Below are 8605 nucleotides of genomic sequence, written 5' to 3' on the forward strand. Positions count from 1 at the left end.
AAGTATATGTTGTGTAGTAAACTGTTAGAAGCTCATGTGCCTCACCCTAATAATTTGGTCTATTTTCCCCTCTTAATTTCACCTACTGTTCTGACTTGGTGGTGCACATGTAGCCTATAACCTGTTTTAGAGAAATGTAATCAACAAATATTGTAAGAGCTTTCATTGTCTGCTTATATGCCCCCTTTATTTATCCTACGGTTCTGACTTGGTGTACAGGGAAAACACTGTAAGAACATCCCATGTTCTGAATTCTGTCGCTATACATTTCAAAAGTTCTGAACAAATAGTTATATTGACTACATCCGTCCTAGCTCGCTCATGAATGTCTTAATCTAAATTACGGATTGCCTCTTGTGGTCCCTTTATGCCATAGTTTGTACATCTCAATTGTCTGTAGACACCACAATTGTTTAAGCAAGTCAACCATATCATGTTTTTTTAAAGGCAGTAAATGAGGCTGAATGAACTGTTTCGCTGCCAAAAAAGGCTCCGCTGATAGCCAGTTGTAGCAGTGGTATGGTGATAGGACTGCTGTTGGGACTCTGCTGTTGGGACAGCTTTATGTAGGCTCTAACAGTTTGTGGACCCCGTTTGTCACCGTTATAGTGCAATTAATGTATTGCTGAGTGTTGTGTAGTGGCTTTGCTGGCATGCATCCCACAAATATTTTTGTTTTGCCCCACCAAGATTTACATGATAAAATCGCCACTGCTTGTGAGGACTTTTTAGAGTCCAACAATTGATTCCCATTCAAAATCCTATTTTCCCTAAACCTAAACCAAAACCTAACCATTAACCTAACCTCCAACCTCCAACCCTAACTCTAAACCTAACCATTACCCTAACCTCTAACCTTAACTCTAAACATAACTGCTAACCCTAAACCTAACCCTAAGCCTTAAATAGCCTTTTTACAAGTGAGGCCGGCAAAATGTCTTTGAATTTTTAGTTGGTTTTCCTATTCTTTTGAGAATTTTTGTTGGTTTCCTATTCTTTTGAGGACTTCTGGTACTCACAAGTATAATAAAATGTGTACACACAACACACACACACACACACACACACACACACACACACACACACACACACACACACACACACACCACACACACACAACACACACACACTCATTTCAACACCAATAACAAGATGAGTCAGCATTGAGAGTCGCTGGACTGGAGCCCTCACACTCTGAAATAAGTGTTGAAAGAGATCAAAGCCTATGCTTGAGGGATCTCACACACACTGAAGACATGGCCTACAACCCTCTGTACTAGAGGGGCTTCTGTGCCGGGGAGATCACACAGGGCAGAGACAACAAAAGAGGAGGAAATAACAAATAAGACAAAGGAAATACCAAAATGAAAAAAACTCATCACACAGTGAAAGGATATGGACAGGCGGAACCCCAGACAGACGGACAGAAATTTCAAAGGTTGTTGCATATAAAAAGCAGTCTGCCCTTGCAGGAAACACAAACGCTACCTGAATGTTAAGAACGTAGAGGAAAATGATAGATTTCGGTGTTCACAATTATTACCATTTTGAGAATAAATATGGCTTTGGAGGACGTGATTGGCTTCTGCTTAAAATGTACATTAAACTGCCATTGAGGTTCAAGGAAATAAAAAGTTTAAATATTGTTCAAACCCATTGTCACCAACCGTTCATCATGGCCATAGCAAGTTCCTCATTCCTGTTTTAATCCCCAGCCACTGTCTGCAGTCATCCTGAGCTAACAAACCTCCCTCCAGCCACCTTTTGTTTTTCATTAAAACACTTTCTCTGTTGAACCATTACTTTTGTATTCTGCTAGCCTAGACTCCAGCCATTATACTGTGTTGGGGGTCTGGGTACCGTGAGACTAATATTCTGATAACTGTAAAAAGGTGAACCTAAGGACACACACACACAGCAACTCCAATGGAGTTAGCCAGTGCATCTTTCTACAGTACTGCAGAGACCAGACACAGACAGATCTATCAGACTGCTGCAGTGATGTGGTAAGTGTTAGAGATTGAATGAGAGACATGTCTGGGAATATGAAAGCAGGCTTATGGTTCAAGTTCAGTGCCACTGTTGGCTGACAAAAGGTCAAACACACTGGCTGACTATGAGGGCCTGGTTTTATTCATCCAACACACACACCACAAACACACCACACAACACACACACACACACACACACAACCACACACACACCACACACACCACACACACACACACACACCAGACACACACACACACCATATCCCCTTAAAAATGATGGGATGATTCAGCCTGGGGAAGTTTGTTTGACAATGGGACACTGGTTATTGTCAATGAGGCATTGTTTACAATGTTTACAATCAATATGAACTACCGTCTGTACGACATCTCAGTTAAGGTAAACAGACCAGAGATCCCTCAGGTTCCATCTCAAATGGAACCCTATTCCCTATGTAGTGCACTACTTTTGAACAAGGGTCAAAAGTAGTGCACTACATAAGGAATAGGGTACCATTGGGAAACAAGCTCAGGGATGTGGAGTTAAACATCCATGAAAAATCTATGACGCTACCAGACGGTCTAAAATTACTTTCCCCTCCAAGAATGACACGGATTGACAATCAAACACACATCATGGCTACTATATTTCACCTTGAAAACAAATGTCAGGCTATATTTATGACCATGTCCCATCACATGTCAGGCTATCTATACATTGTGGTGTCTAGTTTCTCATACAGTGCATTCGGAAAGTATTCAGACCCCTTCCCCTGTTTCCACATTTTTTTACGTTACAGCCTTATTCTAAAATGGATTACAAACATGTTTTTCCTCATCAATCTACACACAATACCCCATAGTGAAAAAGTGAAAACAGTTTTTTTTAGAAATGTTAGCTAATGTTTTACAAATGAAAAACAGAAATACCTTATTTACATAAGAATTCAGACCCTTTATGAGACTTGAAATTGCGCTTAAGTGCATCCTGTTTCCATTGATCATCCTTGAGATGTTCCTACAACTTGATTGGAGTCCACCTGTGGTAAATTCAATTGTTGGACATGATTTGGAAAGGCACACCTGTCTACATAAGGTCCCACAGTTGACAGTGCATGTCAGAGCAAAAACCAAGCTATGAGGTCGAAGGAAGAGTCCGTAGAGCTCAGAGACAGGATTGTGTCGAGGCACAGATCTGGGGAAGGGTACCAAAACATTTCTGCAGCATTGAAGATCCCCAAAAACACAGTGGCCTCCATCATTCTTAAATGGAAGAAGTTTGGAACCACCAAGACACTTCCTAGAGCTGGCCGCTCGGCCAAACTGAGCAATCGGGGGAGAATGGCCTTGGTCTGGGAGGTGACCAAGAACCTGATGGTCACTCTGACAGAGTTCTAGAGTTTCTCTGCAGAGATGGGAGAACCTTCTAGAAGGAGAACCATATCTGCAGCACTCCACCAATCAGGCCTTTATGATAGAGTTGCCAGATGGAAGCCACTCCTTAGTAAAAAGCACATGACAGCCCGCTTGGAGTTTGCCAAAAGCCATCTAAAGGACTCTCAGACTATGCGAAACAAGATTCTCTGGTCTGATGAAACCAACTATTTGGCCTGAATGCCAAGCGTCATGTGTGGAGGAAACCTGGCACCATCCCTACGGTGAAGTATGGTGGTGGCAGCATCATACTTTGGGGATGTTTTTCAGCGGCAGGGACTGGGAGACTAGTCAGGATAGAGGGAAAGATGAAAGCAAAGTACAGAGAGATCCTTGATGAAAACCTACTCCAGAGCGCTCAGGATCTCAGACTGGGGCAAAAGTTTACCTTCCAACAGGACAACGACCCTAAGCACACAGCCAAGACAACGCAGGAGTGGCTTCAGGACACGTCTCTGAATGTCCTTGAGTGGCCCAGCCAGAGCCCAGACTTGAACCCGATCGAACATCTCTGGAGAGACCCGAAAATAGCTGTGCAGCGACGCTTCCCATCCAACCTCACAGAGCTTGAGAGGATCTCCCCAAATACACGCATGCCAAGCTTGTAGCGTCATACCCAAGAAGACTCAAGGCTGTAATCGCTGCCAAAGGTGCTTCAACAAAGTACTGAGTAAAGGGTCTGAATATGTATGTAAATGTGATATCAGTTTTTAATTTGTAATAAATTTACAACAATTTAAAAAGAAAAACTGTTTTTGCTTTGTCATTAAGGGGTATTGTGTGTAGCTTGATGAGGAAAAAAAGCAATTTTTTATCCATTTTATAATAAGACTGTAAAGTAACAAAATTTGGAAAAGGTAAAGGGGTCTGAATACTTTTCGAATTCACTGTATATTACTTAAGACAGCAAACGTATGAGTGCAGTTTAAAAGTAGCCTAGTGTACACACATCCAGAATTGCATGTGCAGGGTACACAAAGTAAAGTAATGAAATAAATAATAGATACCACACACTGATAAATGCTCCAGTTGTTTAATTTGCTCAATAAAACAGCTTGGGATCATTCATCAGTGTGTTGGTGTAAACGTTGTATTTCAAATATATGATTGCAGTCAGTGTACAAAACCAAGCAGCTGTTTATCAGCATAACAATATATTTCAAAGAAAGACACATTCAGATGATCAATTCAGCATAAAAAAGCTACATTCATGACATCTCAAACTTCAAGAACAAGCACACAATGTGTTGATACAGTGACTGTATCCAGACACTCTAGTCTCGATCGATCGATAAATACATAGATAGATATCCTCAGCCTCCAGTACAGCACGTCTGGGTTGGTTTTAGCAGGGAGAAGGCCTGAGGGCAGAAAAGGCTTAAGCACTGATAGGGATCCAGGGATCCATCCCCTTAACACCCTCAGGCTCTCCTTCTCCACAATATTATTACCACAACCACACGAATAAGGGAAGTCAGGTTGGGCTTGATTAGCCTATAGTCTGCTGTCTGAGTGAGCAGGTACCACAGACTTTGTATGCAAACAACTCTCCATGAATGAGCCAATTAAACTAGGCTATTATTGCACCTTATCTTGTGTTCATAGAGTTGCCTAATAAGACATTAAACGTGACATGCCAGCCCAACGGGGGCAGATGACGCTAGTTTCTACTTAACAGTAAGGCTGTTTGAGGGACATTTATATTTTTTCTTTCAGAAATGCTTTCTTGAACATGTGAACTTGTATGTGCCTTAATTACAAACTTGTATGGGATCCGTAAATATTAATTTTTATTTTATTTTATTATGAGCCTAGTTTAGCCAATGAGAAAGCACTTAGCTATATGTTTATTTTTTTTAATTTTATTTCACCTTTATTTAACCAGGTAGGCTAGTTGAGAACAAGTTCTCATTTGCAACTGCGACCTGGCCAAGATAAAGCATAGCAATTCGACACATACAACAACACAGAGTTAAACATGGAATAAACTAAATATACAGTCAATAATACAGTAGAAAAAAAAGAAAACTAAAATGTCTATATACAGTGAGTGCAAATGAGGTAAGATAATGGAGGTAAGGCAGTAAATAGACCATGGTGGCGAAGTAATTACAATATAGCAATTAAACACTGGAATGGTAGATGTGCAGAAGATGAATGTGCAAGTAGAGATACTGGTGTGCAAAGGAGCAAGATAAATAAATAAATACAGCATGGGGATGAGGTAGATAGATGGGCTGTTTACAGATGGGCTATGTACAGGTGCAGTGATCTGTGAGCTGCTCTGACAGCTGGTGCTTAAAGCTAGTGAGGGAGATATGAGTCTCCAGCTTCAGTGATTTTTGCAGTTCGTTCCAGTCATTGGCAGCAGAGAACTGGAAGGAAAGGCGACCAAAGGAGGAATTGGCTTTGGGGGTGACCAGTAAGATAAACCTGCTGGAGCGCGTGCTACGAGTGGGGGCTGCTATGGTGAACAGTGAGCTGAAAAAAAGGCAGGACTTTATCCTAGCAGAGACTTGTAGATAACCTGTAGCCAGTGGGTTTGGCGACAAGTATGAAGCGAGGGCCAACCAACGAGAGCGTACAGGTCGCAGTGGTGGGTAGTGTATGGGGCTTTGGTGACAAAACGGATGGCACTGTGATAGACTGCATCCAATTTGTTGAGTAGAGTGTTGGAGGCTATTTTATAGATGACATCGCCGAAGTCGAGGATCGGTAGGATGGTCAGTTTTACGAGGGTATGTTTGGCAGCATGAGTGAAGGATGCTTTGTTGCGATATAGGAAGCCGATTCTAGATTTAATTTTGGATTGACCCACACCTGCATTCGGTCATATGTAGCAACATTTGAAATAGTTTTTTACATTGGATAAAAGTAGAGACTCCAAGCTAGCAAATTGTAAATCATACACTGCAGTTGAGGAACAATGAGAAAGTCATTTTGATAAACTTGTAACCCCACTGTTGAGAAAATGGCCTGTGAATGGTTTGGTCCACCTACTGGAGACCTTTTCTTTGTCTACACCCATTCAGCATTGTTCACACCCATCTCTTTATGGATTCACAGTAGAGTAAACACAAAGATTTCAAGACTAAAAGTGGTGAAAGTGGTAGCAAAAAGTAGTAGTAAAAATAAACTTCTGATTTTGGTGCAGGTCATGTTGTTCTTCACATTACCGTCTTCTGGTGAACACACACTATATCAAGTTTATTCGTCACATGCACAGGATACAGAAGGTGTAAACGGTACAGTGAAATGGTTACTTGCAGAGTGGAGTCTTTTGTTTAGACAAGTAGCTAGCTAAACAATTCATCATAATCCCAACTCTTAATTCCACGTTCAAATCAACTGGGACTCATATGGAAGCTGTGAAAGCTGTTTCCAGATGAAGAGTGAGGTCCCAATGAATGTCCCAATACTGAGACTAAGGGTATAACCTATATAATGGATTATACAGTATGTTAGCAAATGTTGTATACAATAATGCAGTTAAACATCACACACAATGTTATACCTTCTATAACTGGAGCAGGCCAACCCGCTGGAGGTCTGCTGGGTGTGCAGGGTTCTGTTTCAGCCCAGCAATAACACACCTGATTCAACTTGTCAAACCTACTGTAATGAGTTGATAATAAAGTGTGCTATTGCTTGGCTGGAACAGAAGTCTGCTCACCCTGTAGAGCAAGGGTCAGTGGAGCAAGGTTGGCCACCTCTGGTATAGAATTATTTTTTGTTCACCTGAAATTATGCTTTAGTATAATAACATACTACTTGTATTACTCAATTATATATTGTTGTTTGGACTGTAAAGAACTAGTGTCAATGTTGATTAATCATAAATCACAATCCTGCAATAAATAGGGAAGGAGTGATAACATGATCAATTATGTGTTTAAACTAACTGCACATCTTTATCAGTACAATCCTATCCTGCCCTGAATGGAAGAGTTTAGTTCTTCTCCAACACCATCCATCCATGATGAGCATGTCCTGCACACTGCTACTCCCTCGATTTTTTAAAACAAGTTTTGCCATATGTGCTGTCCACGCCTATACTGTGAGTCTCCTATCCTCCTCATTGTTCAAGTCACCAGCCTCCACTGGCGTTGAACCATCATAACTATATTGAAAATAATCTACCTAGCTTGATTAAGGTTCAAAATGTTATGCCCCCCCTAAACTGGGTCTGTGCACCCCATTTAAAATGTTCTGGACACGCCACTGCCTACACTGTCCTAGATCTGCTGAGAATGTTTATAAGTGATTGAGCAATAATTTTGTCAAGAAATTCGTTTTACTTGATTTAGGTGTAGGGTTCAGAGAGTGCTGAGGTAGATTGTTATTTCCGCCGACAAAATTCAACGGAAAATTGAGCCGATAACGAAGTTAATAGCTATGTTGTGAATGTAATATAACATTTACGTATTCAGAAATAAACAACATTTAGTTGTAAGTAATCAAAGATAATAAACAAGTGTGTAATTTTACTATAGCCTGCCCTACCGCTATCTTTCATATTCTTATCTGCGCTTATAGTTTTAACGCATGGATTACTGCGCTACACTGGCAGGTGCAGCCTGTGCTCAGCGCTGTTGATCTCGATGCTTTAAACTATAAACTTCTACGCCACGAAAACTGTCAAATCTCAACTCACCTTGCCTTTAGATCCAGAATGAATATAGCAGACGCCGACATCCTGATAAACTAATACCGGACAATATACTGATGTTTGACGTTCATATCCCTTACAACATTTTATTCAGTGAACCTCCCATTTCTCTCGTTTTGTTGTCTAAACCACGCTACGGCTCTTTTCCGGGTAGTATTTCGTCGTCAGACCTGTCGAGCAGCTTTCAACCAAAACCAACCCACCGTGTGGAAGTCATTCTGTGCGCGAGTCTCTACATCAATGATGGGTCTACATACCACGATATCGATTCTCTTCTGTTCTTCTGAGGTTATGCATAAACTACTAGCAGGAGTGTTTGTCTATTTACTATATAAAAATTGTTATACCGTATAATAGATCGATGCATACCTGTTTCAAAATATTTGATGGCTTTTTCTACAGAAGTGTGCTATTGATTTTAAAACGTTTATTTGATCTACAAATGTAACAAAGTGGAGTGCAAGCACACCCAAAAAATCAAATTATGCCGGAACTCAAAAAGCAAACTCAAAAC

Source organism: Salvelinus sp. IW2-2015, linkage group LG13 (genome assembly GCF_002910315.2).
Source record: "Salvelinus sp. IW2-2015 linkage group LG13, ASM291031v2, whole genome shotgun sequence".
NCBI classification, from domain to species: Eukaryota; Metazoa; Chordata; class Actinopteri; order Salmoniformes; family Salmonidae; genus Salvelinus; species Salvelinus sp. IW2-2015.